This window comes from Ipomoea nil, unplaced genomic scaffold (genome assembly GCF_001879475.1).
Source record: "Ipomoea nil cultivar Tokyo-kokei standard unplaced genomic scaffold, Asagao_1.1 scaffold3172, whole genome shotgun sequence".
In the NCBI taxonomy this organism is placed as follows: Eukaryota; Viridiplantae; Streptophyta; class Magnoliopsida; order Solanales; family Convolvulaceae; genus Ipomoea; species Ipomoea nil.
In genome coordinates, this window is record NW_017619600.1 from 1,161,432 (window position 1) to 1,180,397 (window position 18,966).

The 18,966-nt window shown below is 39.6% G+C and overlaps 1 long non-coding RNA gene across 1 annotated transcript; it reads left to right on the forward strand.

Annotated features, from left to right (window-relative positions):
- Positions 1 to 8,091: 8,091 nt before the first annotated feature.
- On the forward strand, positions 8,092 to 11,073 carry LOC109168086. The gene is made up of 4 exons (XR_002051973.1): positions 8,092 to 8,390; positions 9,321 to 9,382; positions 10,218 to 10,661; positions 10,748 to 11,073. It is a non-coding gene; the product is annotated as an uncharacterized LOC109168086 (long non-coding RNA).
- The last annotated feature ends 7,893 nt before the right edge of the window (positions 11,074 to 18,966 follow it).

The following is an 18,966-nucleotide window of genomic DNA, read 5'->3' on the forward strand; positions in this document are numbered from 1 at the left end:
TTATATTGTGTTTAGAAAATTATGTATGTTGGATTATATATATATTGTGTTGAATGGTTTGAACCATATAAATGTTGTTTGGTGGGGGAATTTTCTGTTGAGCATGGTGGGGGAATTTTCTGTTGAGCAGGGATTATATTGAATTAAATTTAATATTAAAAGAATATAAGTACAGGCGCATTTATTTATTTATTTATTTTGTTAAACACAATACGCGTCTTTACTTAGCTAGTAAAGACGCGTATAGTCAAGCTTCACGCGGCTTCCAAGTAAAGACGCGTAAAGTTCCAGCTTTTCGTGTCTGCGCCATACGCGTCTTTGCTAAAAAAGACGCGTATTGTCAATTAGTAAAGACGCGGATGGTTAATTTTGTACTAGTGATCACATCTATAAGAAAGAATAGTTTTCAATAGTTCGGGTTATCGGGCTAGCCCTTTTCATTTTGGGCTGGCCCTATCGGGCCATCGAGCTTATCAGTTTCGGGCTCATCGGGCTAATGTTTTTTATTGGGCTAGCCCGTTCGTGCCATAGCCCTATCGGTTTCGATTTTATCGGGTCGGCCCATCGGGTTTGCGCTAAATTGACATCCCTACAGTTGACCAATGACTTGCCTCTGTTACTACATCAACATATTCTTTGTCATCATCAAGTAGACCATGCGCAAAACATGCATCTCTAAAGCTTGAATACTCTACTCCCTCAAAGGTCATGATATCTTTAAAACTGGTAGGACCTCGTACCACATTGAAGAGGCATCTCAAGTAATATATTTCACTGCTACCTGGTGGAACATAAAAGATGCGACCAACTGCAAAATCTCTCTTCATTGGATGCCATTCTCTGATATCTTTCTTCCAAAGAAATTTGGTAGGCATTTCAATATACGTCAAATCCTTCGCCAGATCAAATGTTTTATTTGCCTCGAACCAGCCAGTGAACATACTTTGACCTACTCTAGGACGATTTAAGACATTGTCTATTCGATCATCGTCCTCGAACACAACTGACTGGCAATTGGGCAGATGAAAGCTTAGGCATTCCATTGGAGGCGTCCTGAATTGAACCTCGAATCGAAATAGTCGCCATGTTGCTTCACATGCAGAGATGTATCTGCAATCATAGTACATGCTTATCTCATCAAATTCTTCATTTGACTGTTCATCCGTTGTGCTCATGTAGAACTCGGATGTAACTCTGTCATTTCCTTTGTTGTCATACTTGAACAGGTACTTGATAGATCTCGATTGGTTGCATTATTCAACATTTATATGTGCCGAAACAAAAGGAGTATGTATCTGTTATGTGGTATAACATACCTATTGTCTAACACCACGCCATTTTTCAAGATAGTTTTGACATCATCCCGGAGCATGTATATCGGATAGCTGTCTTCATCCCAAGAAGAAAGGTCAACAAACTTCTTTGGAAAATGCTTGGAACATCGTCCGTTAACCATGTCAACAACACCAATGATATCTGGTTATACCATTCACAATGCCTTTATTCACACATTCCTCATACAAAAATAATGCATGGCAATGTTCACATAAATTAGTTAGGTCGCTGATGTCTGGATACTCAACTAAAAAAAAAAAGAATTCAATTAAAACCAATCAAATAATCTTCGTATGGTGAATTATAACATATGAGGCACAATTCATTATCACTTACCAACTGTTGCATCCATTTTTTTTTAATCCAATGATCTACATACAGCTTCATCAAATTCTAAACTTAGGTTATGACACATGGATGGTGTTTGACGTGTGTCTTGTCTAGTGGATGGTGATACCATTTGGCGTCGATGAACCGTCCCTTGCATAACTAAATGACAATTAAAACAAAAACGTGTTAGAAAGATGTTAATGCTAAAATAAGAATTTCATAAACGCAAAAATAAGAATTTCATAAAAATTACTTGTACTAATCATTTGTCACATCACTCAACGGTAAATTAGTTTGACCTTGAAATTGCATTTCAACAGCGTCAATACTACTGTTGTTCATGTGATTTTTCTTGGACACTAAAAAACATGTACAAAATTAAATTGATATCTCTTTTACAAAAATAAAGACATTGCAATAAAATAAAATAATTTACCATTAAACTTATGTATGTTGTAACCCATTACCTCAAACATGATCAAAGGAATTGCAAGGCAAGAGAGAAAGTAAGAGACAAAGCAAGAAGATCATCTTATTATTCATTGTATTCAATCATACAACCACAACACTTCTATATATAGTGTACAAACGTAACAGAAGATATAATGGAGACATAAATACAGGAACCGTTACAACCGTTATATAATTTATAATAATGTCCACATAATGGTATATTTATAACACTCCCCCTTGGACATTATTTGTCCACGACCTTGCCTCAGTTAAAAATTTGCAAGAAAAACCCTGTGGGAAAAACCTAGACAAAAAGAGTACTATTTAAATATATTCATGTCTCGTTAAAAACTTAACTAGAAAAACCACGTGGGGAAAAACCTAGTTGTAGAAAAGAGTACATGATATTCGTAAAAATCATATATTGTATTGGTTGCCTCATTAAAAAAACCTTAACTTAAGAAAACCATGTGGGAAGAACTTAGTTAATGGAAAAAGAGTACAACTATAAGCCTTCAAGGCATAATCTTCAAGATTTTCGGGGTCTTGTCTATTTATTTGCAACTTTCCCCCCATTGACATTACTATATCATACTCATGCCTCGTTAAAAATCACACTGGAAAACCCCAATGGGAAAAAGCTTAGTGAGGAAAAGAGTACATGGTATGTATTTAATGCAAAAGGTACAATTGTTAGTCTTTTAAAACCCAATCTACAGGATTGATTCTAGTGAATGTACTTCCCGTCTCCCCTTGAAGATAATAATCTTCAAGTTCTACAAAACGTGTAGAGAAAGAATATGGTACAATTTTCAAGATTGTCATTAGAATTTATCATTTTATACTATTATCTCGTGACTCTTCTGGAGTATACATGGGTCGAATATTTATATAACTTGTCTACTATCGTTCAAATATACCCACTTAGCGATGAAGTAATGGACTTCTGATCCCCAAAAATATCCACATTATCTAGATAGTCTTTTATCTATTTCGAGATATTTGGACGGCAATTAACGTACTGAAGGATATATTTAGGATATTTTCAAGATGGACTTATAGATATCCTTCTAGGAAACGATATTTGAGTTTTCCAATCTCACGTAACATTATTAGTCATGGTAATAAACTTTCATACTTTCTACTTGGGGAGGAAATACCTTTAGTCAATTTATTAACTATAAGAAAGATCATAGTTAGTAACTTACTAACTTTTATACTTCTTATTTTTGTGATTTTCGTTCATCACATTTTTGAGAAAATCCATTAGGGATTTTTAAATATAAGTAGCTAGTTAACCATATAAATATGTGATAACTATGTTTATTAACTACATATCTAATTTATATACTGCTAGTTTTATCGTATAGCGGAATATAATGCCATGGCCAATATTGGGTCTCGGCGAAAACCCTCAACTCGCATTTTATTACATTTCTTGTATGCCTTAATTGTTCTTTTCTATCAAAACAGTTAGCACGCTTCGGGCGTTATACTACTGTTTTAATTTTTGGATTCAGATTTTACGTATTTATGAGCAATAGAGGCAAAATATGTTGTCGACAACTGTAACTGCTTTGTAATTAAATATCTTTTATACACATGGCAATTTTGTATCAACCAAATATATGGCATTTCCCAAGAGTATTTGAATTTGGTTGTTCCACTTCCCCAATATTTTAGTTATTTGGTGCACCTATAATTTTACTGGGGAGTTTTCGTCTTCTAGACGAATATCTTCAAGATAAAATTTTTTATATTTCAGGAGTGACGAAATTTCTATACTAGATCTAGTTTTTGCAAATTCTTAAACCAATAAATTTCATATGCTTCCAGCATAAAGAAAAAACGGTAGAGATATTAGTCCTAGTTGGGGATTTGAACTCGTAATATTTATGAAATGGACTTTTAGTCACTCCTTGATGTTTCTAGCAGATTGTTATTTCTGAACTTCTAGTTCAGTATAAACTAGTACATGGGTTTGAATATTTTTATCTCATGAAATTTTCTCGGCATTTAATAATTAGAAACTTCAAATCTCCCCCTAATGCCTAGAAAAGATCGTATAATGCAACCAACATCACTGTTGATTACGCATACTAAAGGTTGAACGCAGATAGGGAAATGCACTATGGTGTTGAACCATGTACTAAGCGTTTGTAATATGTAGTGGATAAGTATGGTGGTTTCTCAATTCTGGAGGTCCCCAAAATAAATATAATTCCTCCATAGAGAAACAATTTAGAGTACTCAACATACAATATCGTATGGAGTGTACTTAAAAAAAAAAAAGATAAGTTCATCTAGCAATCATGAAACAATACATTGGATGTATGACAAATTGCTAAAAATACCACATAGTGTTGTATACATGCGCATGATGGCAAATATAAGAATAAAACCTTATTTAAAAAAAGATGCCATAAATAATGCAATTCAAAATCAATGGGTACAACAATGCTACCCAAAAATCATATCACACTGATTTTCCTAAACTCATATATCGCCATTGCACCTTTACGTGTAAACACATGCAAAAGGGTTCCTTTTTCGAAGAGTAGTTTTTCTACTCTAATTTCAAAAGAAGATGGTCTTCCATCAGCCTCATAATATTCCCTTTCCATATATAAATATGCTTTGAGAATTGAGATGGTAAATTTGTGCTCAAATGTTTTTAACGGCAATTTATATATGGATAATCAAACATAATTTTTCGGTAAGTTTCACCAATTTCCTTGAATGCACAACCAAACAACCATAAATAATAAAAAATTTATGGTAAAGGGATGAGTATAAATTGGCACATACATAATGTAGAAGGTGCAATCGTCATACTTGTTTAGAACCGTGATAATGGAACCAGCAGCGCATGCTTCTCAGGCTCCCTCAGCGGTGGAAAGCGTTTGATGATAACTTGACAAAAGGGTTCAACTGCATGTGTCTACGAGACCAAGAATGAGAGTTGGGTGTTTACCAGACCTAGTATGGCCCGGGGGACCGATTATCCCCGCTATTGGCAGAACATCACCAGTAAAAAAAAAGGTTAGTAGTTAGGAAACGCTATAGGGCTAGCTCAGATGAGACCGTATCTTCTCCTTTCAACCAAGGCAGTGGCCCAAATAAAACATGCATATGTTATATGTATATCATAAGGGATTAAATCATCATAGGCCCAAAATAATTTTTATTGAAGTGGACCATGTCTGGCCGAGTCGGGCCAGACCCGGCCCAAACGATAATCCATTGCTTTGGTTGAATATATGCAAAACCTAGCTGCCTCAAAATCAACATACATACGCAGCCACTGTGAGTATATAACCATTAATGTGCAATCCAACTATCAGCTTAGGCTTTTAGTTGAGATGGAGCACATGCTTTAATTTGGTATCAGAGCCAGACCAAAGGTCATAGGTTCGAATCTCAGCGCCACTCATAAGCGATTACGGTTTACCGGTCCACGTGTTGCTTAGAACCCACCGCACACGTGAGGGGGTTTACCAGTCCACGTGTTGCTTAGAACCCACCGCACACGTGAGGGGGCGTGTGAGTATATAACCATTAATGTGCAATCCAACTATCAGACAAACAGTAGAAGAAAGGTTAAGAAGAGAGCAGAAAGGGGAGGATGAACAAACAGTAGAAGAAAGGTTAAGAAGAGAGCAGAAAGGGGAGGATGGATTTAGTAATGAAAGAAGAACAAACAGTAGAAGAGAGCAGAAAGGGAAAATAGAAGGATGACAGGGAGAGGGAGAGAGACGGATGTGTAATGAATCTAGTGATTTGCAGTAATGTGAAAATGAATCTATGGAGCACATGCTTTAATTGCCACAGGGAGAGGCAGAGAGTTTAGAGCGAGAAAGAAAATATGAGAATTCTATTCCAAGCATAATATCCTTCAGTACACAATATTTCCTATTTTATACTTAGATATATAAGAAAATATCTAATAACACTAACAATTTAGCAAAAGATTAACGGCTCAAAGAGTAAACGACATCATCTTGGTGTTGCTTCCGGTTGGCTCAACTTTTTCTTCCCATTCTAAAGTCTTGGGGCGTTACATTACCTTTCCCTCTAACAGATCCTTGTCCTCAAGGATCACGCAATGAGAATTGAATGCACATTTGATGCTGCCTGGGCATACCTGGAATCACAAAAAAAAAAAAAAAAAAAATCTTCAAACTGATTCAAACTGTAGTGCTTCTGTTTGAAGAGAGTTCACAGGATGATTGAGCAAATGGCTTCCCCATATCTATAAGGGATCAGGGACACACAATGGAGCAAAATCATTGCTCACCCTCTGTTACACTTGACCATTAGAAGCTTTAATTTTCTCAAACTGCCTATATGCATTTTCTGGTTGAATGGTTGTAGAGAATAAAACTATAGTACCTTCCCCTCCATCCCATCCTTATCCAGTACCCATTTTCCATAAAAGGTGGACACAGATCAAAGCTATGCAATAATTTGTGCATCCAATGATAAAGTGGCTCTGAGAATCCCATATGCAAAGCAAGGCAACAAACAAATATAAATGTTTCTCTTCATTTGCAGTGAAACCCATAAAAGTATGACTAAGGGTGTTTTTTCATTAGTCCCGTTACAAAATTAAGGCTCAAATGACCCCCCCCCCCCCCCCCCCCCAGAACAACTGATTCCCAAGTAGTGATTAATCTGTCAAAACTACCAATAACCAGCTCACTTTGTGCCTTGAACCCCTCAATTGCCATTGTTTTGGGACTGATTAAATCTAAGGTATTCGGCTCTGATTTGTATGCATAGACTGAACCCAAACTAGCACTCACAGAATTGCTTCTCGTCATCTCCAAAACCCCTTGGCTAATTTTAAAGGCATGTATCGGTTTGCACCCCATCAACTGCAGAGTACTCTGTAGACTTCCACCTGGATCAAAAGGAAATCTATTGCACCGTTGCATTCTCGAACTGCCATAGAAGACATCCAATTCCCCTTCAACTTGTAGCATCCACCTTATAGTAGTTATGACATTTCTTACAAAATTTGCTGCGTAAGGCATGGGCACATTAGCCCCAGCTATCCTCTCAACTGGTGTATCAAGGTACTCAAGGCCTTTTTCCACAATTACCAGTCTGTTGGTTTTCCTAACAGAAGCATTGATTGTAGATCTATCAAGTGGTCTGATTGAGTGCAAAATGATAATCTCAACGCTGATTCCTTCCCTTGCAAGAATCTCACCAGCCTTGAGAGCATAACCAACCATTTTCGAGAAAATAGTGATTGTCACATCCTTTCCATCATGCTCAATTTTAGATTTCCCAATTGGAAGACAGAAACTAGAAGCAAGAGCTTTAGCTGATATAGGGAAGGTCTCACAACAAGAAAAATCGCGACGAAAAATCGCGATGGACTATATTCTGTCGCTATTTAGCGACCGAATATATTCCGTTGAAAAATGGTGACGGAAAAGGCGACGTAATTAAATTTCGTCATGAATCTTGGCGCAAAGATAAATAAAACCGGCGAAATATTGGCGGCAAAATATTCACAAACGAATTTACGACGGAACTAATTTCCGTCGCCCATTTTGCGACGGAAAAGGGCGACTGATGTTCGTTCCGTCGCGATACCGACTTGTTTCCATAGTTAAATGAATTAAATTTTACCAAGTGGTTTGTGGTCCACTGGTATTTGATTGCTCCCCTATGTGGGAGGTCTAGGTTTCGAGCCTTAGTGTAGGCGTAAATTATATTGGTATCCCCTTCTTTTGTAATAAAAAAAAAATGAATTAAATTTTAATATATTGCGACCATCTATCTGGATTCCATCGTAATTGTTTTGTTAAATTTTATTTTATCTTCTAAGTTAAATGGTGGCGCTTTTAATATTATAATTATAATTATAATAATAATAATAATAATAATAATAATAATAATAATAATAATAATAAGTAAAATTCTACCTAATGTTCTATTCTATCGCTTCCCAATCCCCAACTCCTGCCCCCATTCCCCAAGCGGCCAAGCCCTAACTCAGGCCTCCCTTGCCGACCACGACTGAACGACTCCCTTGCCGACCACACGGAGACGAGACATGGAGATACCGGAACACTCCCTTGCCAAAGACCGCGACCCTTGTCTCCGGTCTCCACCCTTGCCGACGACGAACAGACGAAGCTGCTGCCCAACGAGACACGGACACCGGAAGACTCCCTTGCCGACGACGAAGACCCTTGTCTCCGGTCTCCACCCTTGCCGACGATGAATGGACGAAGTTGCTGCCCGACGAGACCGAGGTACACTTTACAATTTACACTCAACATATTAACTGATTTTACAACATATTAAGTGTTTTGCAGACTAGTAATAATCCTATCAGTATATATTTAAATTCATGTGCCCTAGATTTCAGTGGTTTCACCTTTTGTTTATGTATATTGTTGAAATTTGAGTTTAGTATTTTAACACAATGCCTGAGCAGTAAGCACAACATCAAGCTTTGTCCTCTGTGTTTCAGTGTAACTTTTGTCAAGAATACTGGTAATAGTATTTGAACATAATGCCTGAGCACAATTGCATGACTCTCTTGGCAACAATTTAGTTTGTTTTTGGATTGATGGACACTCTTGGTTCTTTATTATTGTAATGTTCACCCATATAGGCATGTAGTACCAACTTTAAGATGGATTACATGTACATTATTCTTAGGCATATAGTTTTCAAATATGATGTTTGTGTATCTATATTTCTAGATGGTTGTTTGTATGTTTCTTCCACTGTTAAATTAGTTTGTTTATCTATATTTCTAGATGGCTTAAATGTCGAAATTGGTTTGTGTATCTATATTTCTGTTTGAGGAAGCTAGGATGTGCTAATGTGCTATATAATTATATTGCTGTAAAGTTGGAACTATATATAAATTGGAATTGAATGGGAAATTTGATTTTAAAGATATGAGGCTTCAAATAGCTTCCTTCCTCTACTTGTGCAGTAGGAAGGCTTTAAATGGGAGTAAATTTTTGAACCTGTGCATTCTATGCTGCTAACCTTTTGTGTGATACATTCAAATGATTTTGTTTATCGTAGATCTTTTCTATATATAAAGGATTGACAGAATTTATGAGCTTCAATTACATTTTGGTTTACATGGGATGAACCAGATTTGGAACATTATATTTAATTTGCACAACTTCACCTTAACAATTAATAACCTCTTCTTATTGCAGTGAGTTCGTTAAGTAAGCAAAAAATTGGCAATTTTGAGGAAATCAGGCAGTAGCTCTAAGAGGTAATAGTCACTGTTTCTAATATTTTCTTTTGTTTTATACACTATGTATGATATGTGAAATTATTATTTTTTTTTAAAAAAAACAAACTATTGGCCCTTGTACATTTCTGTTATGTTAGATGTCGGATGTGAAGTAATTGAGGCCATGGCTGCCATTAACAATGTACCTCTTCTCTACAATCATTGCCCTTTACCTTTTGTCTTCTCCTTCTTTCACCAATCTGAACCAAGGCTCTATAAATGAATCACATTTCAGGCCAGGTTATGCATTGTTATGTGATATACTTTCTCATACTGCTTAGCTGTTCACGAAATCGTTTGTTTTGATAATCTCGACGGATCTGATATTTGTTTTCACTATAAAAAAAAAAAAGAAAAGAAAAGTAAAGATTGGTCTTGCGATTGTGTCTTGAATAAGATTTTTTTTTAAACTGCTCTGAAATTGTTGATTCCTAATAGCTAGTAAGTGTTTGGGTATTTACTTTAGACAAACGTGTGGTTTTCAGGGGATCCTATTTTATTTTTTAATCGTCTTTCTTAATTCTTATTGTACCTAGACTAGATCCTATTTGCGTGCTAGTGGATTTTTTTCCTCGTACTTTTAGTGAACTCCTTTAAAGTAAATGGGAGGATAATAAAGTGGAAAAGTTGAAGAGGAAAGTTTAATTGCTATGATTAAGACTGGTATTCCTGCTCTACTTTAGATAAATGTTTCTCCTCCTGAAGTAACTGAATTGACTGGACTGGTATTCCTGCTTTACTCCTAGAGTTCTTCCATGGGTAATTTTGTCCATTCATACCATTGTTGAACACATTTCTCAATGTCATCATATAGGATGTTATGGAAGAAAAATGTAGCTCTGCGGCTTTGCTTTGTGGCATTTCTCCCTGACATTTTGGACTCCAAGGCATAGGGAAGGAACAAATACATTGAGACACTGTTATCTGTTGCTGAGAAGTTCAAAACGAGGCCCTACAGGTAAGTGCAATAATGTGCAAATTATTTTTATTGATTTATTATTTTCTGGAAGGCTTAAGCTAATAAGTAATCCGTAACGAATGCAAGTAGACACAAAATTCATTCATAAATTGACATGGCTGTCAAGCTTAACCAGTCTTAATGATAATACAACTATGTTTGGGCTGCTGCCGGTAAGCAACCAGATCTCGAGAAGCATATTGGTGTTGGTGGTTATGGCTATCCTGCACTAGTAGTCCTAAGTGTTAAAAACCAAGTATATGCACCCCTTAAGAGTTCATTTCAACACGACCATATTAAGTAAATGCTTGTCCAAGCTAATTTCTTTGCTCTCTATGTGATGTTGCGATTTGAAATGTGATCCATGAACATTTTCATATATGCAGAGAGTTCGTGAGAGAAATTGGAGAATTAGGGGGTAGGGGAAGAAATTTGCCTTTAACTGGCACCCTTACAATTGTAAAGACCAAACCTTGGGACGGTAAAGATGGGGAAATCATGGAAGAGGATGAGTTTTCCCTTGAAGAACTTATGGGAGATGATACAGTTATAACAAGGATGAATCTTAAACTTCAATACTTCTTCTTTCAACATTATAGAGAATGGTACTCTCTACTTTAAATTTTTGAGGATTTAATAGGTTAGATAATGTGTTAATATCTTGTACTTAATCAGGTTTTAGACATATTTAATGCAATGATACTCGTACCATATGGAATCACGTTGCAAGTAGCATTGTGGTATGTTATTCTCTTATAAGTTAGTTACGATTAATTAATAAAGTGTGTGTATAATGGCAGCAAATGCATCATCGTCATCTCTATGCTGTTTTTTTCCCAGCCTAAGGCATTTAACAGTATGATTGAGATATAGGCAAATAAGATATTTTAAAACATTCATTACTATTTAAAATCACAATTTAATTTTAAAATAATTTAAAAATGCGACGGAATATAAGATTTGCGATGGAATATTTCTTGCAAATGATGCGACGGAATTACGACGGGAAACATTTTCGTTGCGAAATAGGCGATGGAATTTGCGACGAAAAATATAATATGGCGACGGAATATTCGGTTTAGAAATAACGACGGATTTGCGACGGAAACAGTTCCGTTGTGAAATGGGCGACGGAATCGCGACAGAAATATTCCGTCGCTAAGTCCGTCGCCAAAAGTTGCGACGGAATTATTCCGTCGTCTATCAAAATATGACAAGGCGATAGACGACGGAATGATTTCCGTCGCGAAATGCGATTTGCGACGGAAAAATTCTGTCGCGATTTACAATTTTTCTTGTAGTGTCTCACCTACTCTAATCCCAACAAATCCAGCCTCCGTAATAGGTGTATCCAGAACCCTGTCCGGATCATATTTATCCAAATGAACTTTCGAAATCTTGTATGCACCCTGGTAATCTCCGACCTCAACAATTTCGTCACAATTCACCACCTCATGCATACCCATATTTTGAGCAGTAATTTCAACCTCACTTTCTTTATGAAATGGTAGACTAATCTTATGCATGAAATTCTCAAGTAAACATGGAGTAACACTTTCCATTACCTCAACCTCTCGGTTTGCCTTTACTACTTCGGAACTTCCGGCGAAGATCGCCGCGTCCGAATCGCCGGCGAAGCTAGCCGATTCTGAATCGCCGGCGAAGATCCCTAATTCATCGTTCGGAAGCAGATGAGGCAATCCGTTGAATCCAAGAGCCTCAATCAATTCCTTTTTCCAGCGGGTGAATTGAATGTCCATCTGAGTTGCGAATTTCTCAATCAGCTCCTGAGTTGCCTTCGATTGCGTCTCCATTTGGCTGCTTAGGTCAGCTACGGTTGCCTCTAATTTGCTCATACGCGCGTCCATGGATAGGGGTGATAGGGATTTGAGTTCCTCCGGATGAGGGCTTTGATACCAATTGTAATGAATCTAGGGATTTGTAGTAATGAAAGAAGAACAAATAAGAACAAACAGTAGAAGAATGGTGAAGAAGAGAGCAGAAAAAGGGAGAAGAGAAGGAGATTGCAGAGAGTTTAGAGAAGAGAAAGAAAATATGAGAATTCTATTCCAAGCATAATCCTTTCAGTACACAATATTTCCTATTTTATACTAAGGATAAGGAAATATCTAATAACACTAACAATTTAGCAACAGATTAACGACTCAAGAAGTAAACGACATCGTCTTGTTACTTCCGGTTGGCTCAGCTTTTTCTTCCCATTCAAAAGTCTTGGGGCGTTACAGGATGCATCGTCGTCGGTAGGCCCAGAGCCGGCGCCAAAACACCGGAGACTGGAGGGGCATCGTCCGTCATCGCTGATCTCAACTCCGCCGGGAACTAGAACTCCGGTCGCTCTTCCATTTTAGAATTCTTAAGCAATCAAAAGCCAAGGATCACCGCGATCGACAGCAAAAAAAATGTCCGAAAAGGGTGATGAGCAGAGTGACATCAAGGAGATCAATTTACCGCCGCAGTAGATCGGACACCAAGCAGCGCCGCTGTTTCCATCGCCGATCGTCGAAACACGACGTGACCGCACATAATCGCCGGAGAAGATCAGAGAGGAAAGAAAAAAAGTTGGATTTGAAGAATAAAAATAGGTTTGGATTTTTTACTCTATTCGAAAAAAGTTATCCGAAAATGTGTTTGTTTTTTTTCGAAAAATAAAAATTTTTGAAACCGTGGCTGCCGCAACCCTCCACCGGATCGCAGCCTGCGAAAGAAACAACGAGGACCCGAGGCGCCGATCAGGACGTCGATCAAAACAAAAGTCGCAGATTGGTTTTGATTCATTCCTTTCATCTTTTGGAAAAAAAAAATTCTTATAACGTGTTGTAACCCATTAGCTCAAACATGACCAAAGGAATCGCAATGCAAGAGATAAAGTAAGAGACAAGGCAAGAAGATCATCTTATTATTCATTGTATTCAATCATGCAACCACAACACTTCTATATATAGTGTACAAACGTAACGGAAGATATAATGGAAACATTAATACAGGAACCGTTACAACCGTTATATAATCTATAATAATGTCCACATAATGGTATATTTATAACAATGCAAACAATAATTTTATTACTATTACTTGGACTCTTATCCATCCTTTTAGAGGAAGGACATGCTATTGATTTTTCGACCGAGTAATAATTAATCTCACTAAATTACCACCTACATATTAATATGTTTTTGTCATAAATGTTTAGCAAATAAGTATATGAAAAATTTATTACAAACTTAGTCATAACGTACTTTCTATGAGTTATAACGCTAAATGGAGAAATCAATGATTGTTGAAAAACACCATGAAAGTAGCTAGATGATGGATTGTAATCTCTATTAGTGTTGTTAGTAATACCATCATTTCTCTCATATGATTGAAAACTATCACTCTGAAAGGGAAATGGACATAAAAATAAGTTTAGACAAATAAAGACACAAAAATAACCAACTTATGCAATCAAACAATTAAAAATAAGCAAACAAATTAACAAAGGTTAGAGTATCACTACAAAAAAAAATTTAATATGTAAAACAAAGAGTAAATACCACCTATGGTCCCTCGAGTTTGGTGGCATCGCCATCAATGGTCCCTAACTTCCGTAATTACCATCCGTCATCCTCCGAGTTGTGAAAAGTTACCTTCGAGCGTCCTTCCGTTACTTCCTCCCATCTTAGCCGTCAAAATGGAGGGTAATATTGTCATTTGACTTATACGAAAAGAGTTAATACCAGCCAAATGACAATATTACCCTCCATTTTGACGGCTAAGATGGGAGGAAGTAACGGAAGGACGCTAGAAGGTAACTTTTCACCACTCGGAGGATGACGGATGGTAATTACGGAAGTTAGGGACCATTGATGGCGATGCCACCAAACTCGAGGGACTATAGGTGGTATTTACTCGTAAAACAAATATTAATAAAGAGCAAATATATGGACAACATATATTAACAACCGTTAATAAAGAGCAACTATAAAACGACTATGGACTTAAATATATATATACACAAACATATATGTATAAGGTTTTTTTTTTTTTTTTTTTTTTTTTTTTTTTTTTTTTTTTTTCTTTTTAAAGAAGGAAAGGGCCAACTGCCAGCCCAAAAACATGTTTTTTACTTCTAACATAGCCCAATCTACTGAGCCCATTCCCTATACCCGTTTCAGACCACCAAATCAGTGTTACAACCTATCCCCTTATTTATTCTGGCTCTCCGGATTGGGAAACTACAGACTATTCACCATAGTATTATCCGTCACTCGTTCTCTTAGCTAGGTTTACCATTCAGACCACCAAATCACGGCTAAAACCCATCCCCTTATCTGTTCTGGCTCTCCAAGTAACGGAAAACTGTATCCGAGGCATTTTTGCATCCGTTGCTCGTTCTCTTACCTAATTCTTTTCCGAACAGATATACACAAATGCATATATTTGTTCATCGTGTCTCTTTCATGAGCTATTTTGCGCGATTCACTCACAAAAATCAGAAGAACCTATTCTTGAGCCATTTGTTTTGCATGACCTAGATAAGTATTTTCTTTACAATTTTTCTTAAATTTATGTGCATCAAGGTGTTTCGAATCAGTTCCATTTACTGCTTCTTAGAGGAATTGCTACGGATTCAGATACTACTTACCATTACTATTCATTTTTGCTTACTATTTGTACATAGCATCCCAGTTTCACTGGGATTTTAATCCATGAATAGTGATAGCAATATCCATAACCTCTGATATGTTTATTCTCTATCGTTGCTTGGATTTCAATTTCTTACAGTTCGAATGTGCAACGTTACACTAACTCTGTTTTTTTTTTTTTTAATTATACGCTATTGTTCTAACTACTTTTGGGATTCAAAAATCCCCAAATCGCAGAAGTAAAGTGTGATTTGGAGCATGCAAGGCCAGATCTGTAATGGCCTGGAATAGATATCTGGACATGCACGGGTCAACTAATTAACCCTTGAAAAATCTTAAACTCTATTTATCCTACATTAGTTTGGGTATTTTTGCTCTTAATTACTCTTAGTTTCTGGTTTTGCAACTACTTACTATTAGACATAGTATTTACCATGTATTTGTTTATTTCAAAATTCAGAAATAGTTCATATCATATATACACCTAAGAATGAAAAAACCTTGGAAGAAACTTTAAAAAATCGAATTTACAGAACTAAGAAGCTTTAAAAGTTGAAAACTTACCTTTGTTTTCGAATAGTTGCTTCCTCTTCTTACCAATGGTTGTTGAAGTGGTATACTGTGGATACCTGTTCATCCCAATATGATACACTTATTTAATTAACCCGAGGTAGCCTGAATTACTAAACTCGATAATAATAGGACTAGGATAATGCGGTAATAAAGGCGATAAATGTGTGCCGCAGGGACAACTTTTGTATTGATAATGTTTGTAGGAGAATTACAAGGTGAGTGTAATAATAAGACCAGAAGTAGATGCCCTTAACAAGAAAATGATCCCCCTTTTTATATTAGCTAACCTCCTAACCGCCCACCCTATTCTCGTGGGGCAGTTGGATCGCAGTCTGATCGAGTCCACGCGAGGACCCGCGGAAGCCTTCTGCCCCTAGGTCGAGGTAGGCCCCAGCCGTGGTCGACAGGTCGAAGTAGACCCCTGCCGAGGTCGACCTTGGCTGGGCCGCGGGAGTCCTCTAGCCGAGGCCTTAGTCGGCCCGTGCCGGGGCCGCCCTTGGTCCCTTGCACCACGCCTTCCCGGGTTGACCTTGGCCGGGTCGCGGGAGTCCCTTAGCCGAGGCCTTAGTTGGCCCGTGCCGGGGTTGCCCTTCGCCCCTTACACCACGCGTTCCCGGGTCGGTTTGCCCCGAGCCCGTTCTTAATATATCCATCATCAGTCCCCCACTCTCCGAGTTGCGTGTCTTCGTCAACGAATGAGAGTAGCCCGAGACGAAGGTCGACCCCAAGCCCACGGGAAGACGTCCGCCTCGCCTCCTTCCTCTTTGGCTGACTTTGGTGTGATTCCATCGCGATCAGGAATTCTTCTCTTCCGCATTCCTCTTTGGCCGACTTTGGTGTGATTCCATCGCAATCGGGACTTCTTCTCTTCCGCAAGAACAGTAACAAGTCTTGGACTCCTTGGCATCTTGTATGTGACTTTAATTTCTGAGTTCACTTTTGGGTGAGCTCATGAGGCAGCCGTCCTCCTCTTGGGCGAGCTCATGAGGTAGCCCCCTTGATGCGTCCTCCTCTTGGGCGAGCTCATGAGGTAGTCGTCCTCCTCTTAGGCGAGCTCATGAGGTAGTAGTCCTCCTCTTAAGCGTCTTCCTCTTAGGCGAGCTCATGAGGTAGCCCCCTTGATGCGTCCTCCTCTTGGGAGAGCTCATGTGGTAGCCCCTTTGATGCGTACTCCTCTTGGGCTAGCTCATAAGGTAGGTGTCCTCTTCTTAGGAGAGCTCATGAGTAGCCATCCTCCGCTTGGGCGAGCTCATGAGTAGCCGTCCTCCTCTTGGGCGAGCTCATGAGGTAGCCCCCTTGATGCGTCCTCCTCTTGGGCGAGCTCATGAGGTAGCCGTCCTCCTCTCAGGCGAGCTAAGGAGGTAGCCGTCCTCCTCTTGGGTGCCTCTTGGACGAGCTTAGGAGGTGGCACCATTGATGCGTCATCTTCGTGGGCGAGCACATGAGGTAGCCGTCCTCCTCTTGGGCGGGCTCATGAGGTAGGTCCCTTGATGCGTCCCCCTCTTGGGCGAGCTCAGGAGGTAGTCTTCCTCCTATTGGGCGAGCTCATGAGGTAGCCCCCTTGATGCGTTTTCCTCTTGGGCGAGTTCATGAGGTACCCGTCCTCCTCTCGGGCGAGCTCATGAGGTGGCCCCCTTAATACGTCCTCCTCTTGGACAAGTTCATGAGGTAGCCGTCCTCCTCTTGGGCGAGCTTACGAGGTGGCCCCCTTGATGCGTCCTCCTCTTGGGCGAGCTCATGAAGTAGCCCCCTTGATGCATCCTCCTCTTGGGCGAGCTCATGAGGTAGCCCCCTTGATACGTCCTCCTCTTGGGCGAGCTCATGAGGTAGCCGTCCTCGTCTTGGAGCTCGCCCATGAGGTGGCCTCCTTGATGTGTTCTTTTCTTGGGCGAGCTCATGAGGTAACCTCCTTGTTAGAGAGAGTCGGGCTCTGGGCCACCCTTAGCCGAGACTACCCCAGCCGATGTCACCTCTAGTAGGGATTACCCCAGCTAAGGTCGCCTTGGGAGGGCTAATCTCGAGTCCCCCTGCGCCCTCCTTAGCTGTGTTTCATTTCAGTTGATGAATATCCTTATTGCCTCGGCCTAGCCCCAGAGTTTGGGCACTACTTAGAGGTTAGACCTCTTGTCAAGGAGTAGCTTTAGTAGTTTTTTTTTTTTTTTGGTAGGTGTAGTTGATTGGTTAAGGATACCCCTTGGTCCAAGAACTCTTCCGTCGGGTGGCGAGCGAGGTCGGGCCCTGTGCCCCCTTAGGGTAAGCCCGTCGGTCCCAAATAACCGGACTTGGGCCGTTAAGCTCTTCCGTCGGGATTGGTATGCGAGGTCGGACCTCGTGCCCCCTTAGGGTAAGCCCGTCGGCCCGAAGTCACCGGACTTGGGCCGTTAAGCTCTTCCGTCGGGGTTGGTACGTGAGGTTGAGCCTTGAGCCCCCTTAGGGCAAGCCCGTTGGCCCCACGTCACCGGACTTGGGCCATTAAGCTCTTCCGTCAGGGTTGGTACGCGAGGTCGGGCCTCGTGCCCCTTTAGGGTAGCCTATCGGCCCTAAGTCGCCAGACTTGGGCCTTTAGGCTCTTCTGTCGGGTAGTCAACTAGGTCGGGCCTCGCACCCCCTTAGGATAGCCGAATAGGCTGGATGGGTACCTCCACCCCTCCCAGAATAGTGAAATGAGTCCATGGCGAAGTTTTACTGCATTTATTGAAGTTGAAGGGGACAGACCACCATACAAGATGTAAATATTGGAAGTACTTGAGCAAGTGCTCGGAGTTTCATACTCTATTTATCATCTCTCCTTAGGCGTATTGACGTGGTTGCTGACCTAGGAGTAACGAGGTCGGACACGCTTGTCGTGGTAGGCCATAGATTGGCGTTGGTAATTCTCGGTTCGGAGGTCCGGTGGTTGTCCTCGTTGAGGCAGGGGTCGTATTCTTTTACTCGATGGGAAGGTATGGCTACCTCGGAGGAGGTTCGGGCTTCAAAGCCGTATGACGAGGAGAATGGGTGTAACACCCCAGATTTTCAAGACTTTTTAAACTTATAATAAAGGTAGAATCTCATTAAATCCCAAGAAATAAATACAAGCGTATGGGGTGCTATGCCACACCTGGGCTAGAGAACCCAAGTGCACAGGCTAACTAACTAATATCCTCAAAGCGTAATTACGTAACCGTGGCACGCAGGCCAAAAAGGAAAACTATCTACTTCTATATTCCAAGTTCTAGCGCGCTCCAGTGACTTAATCTTCTGTGCCTGAAAGCCAAATATATCTGTTCAGCGAGAGATGCTGGTAACCCACTCCAACACGTTGAAATACAATACATATAGAGATATATATAGATATACGAAAACCATTTTGAGCATGAAGATATATCCTACGAACTCTAGCTTTA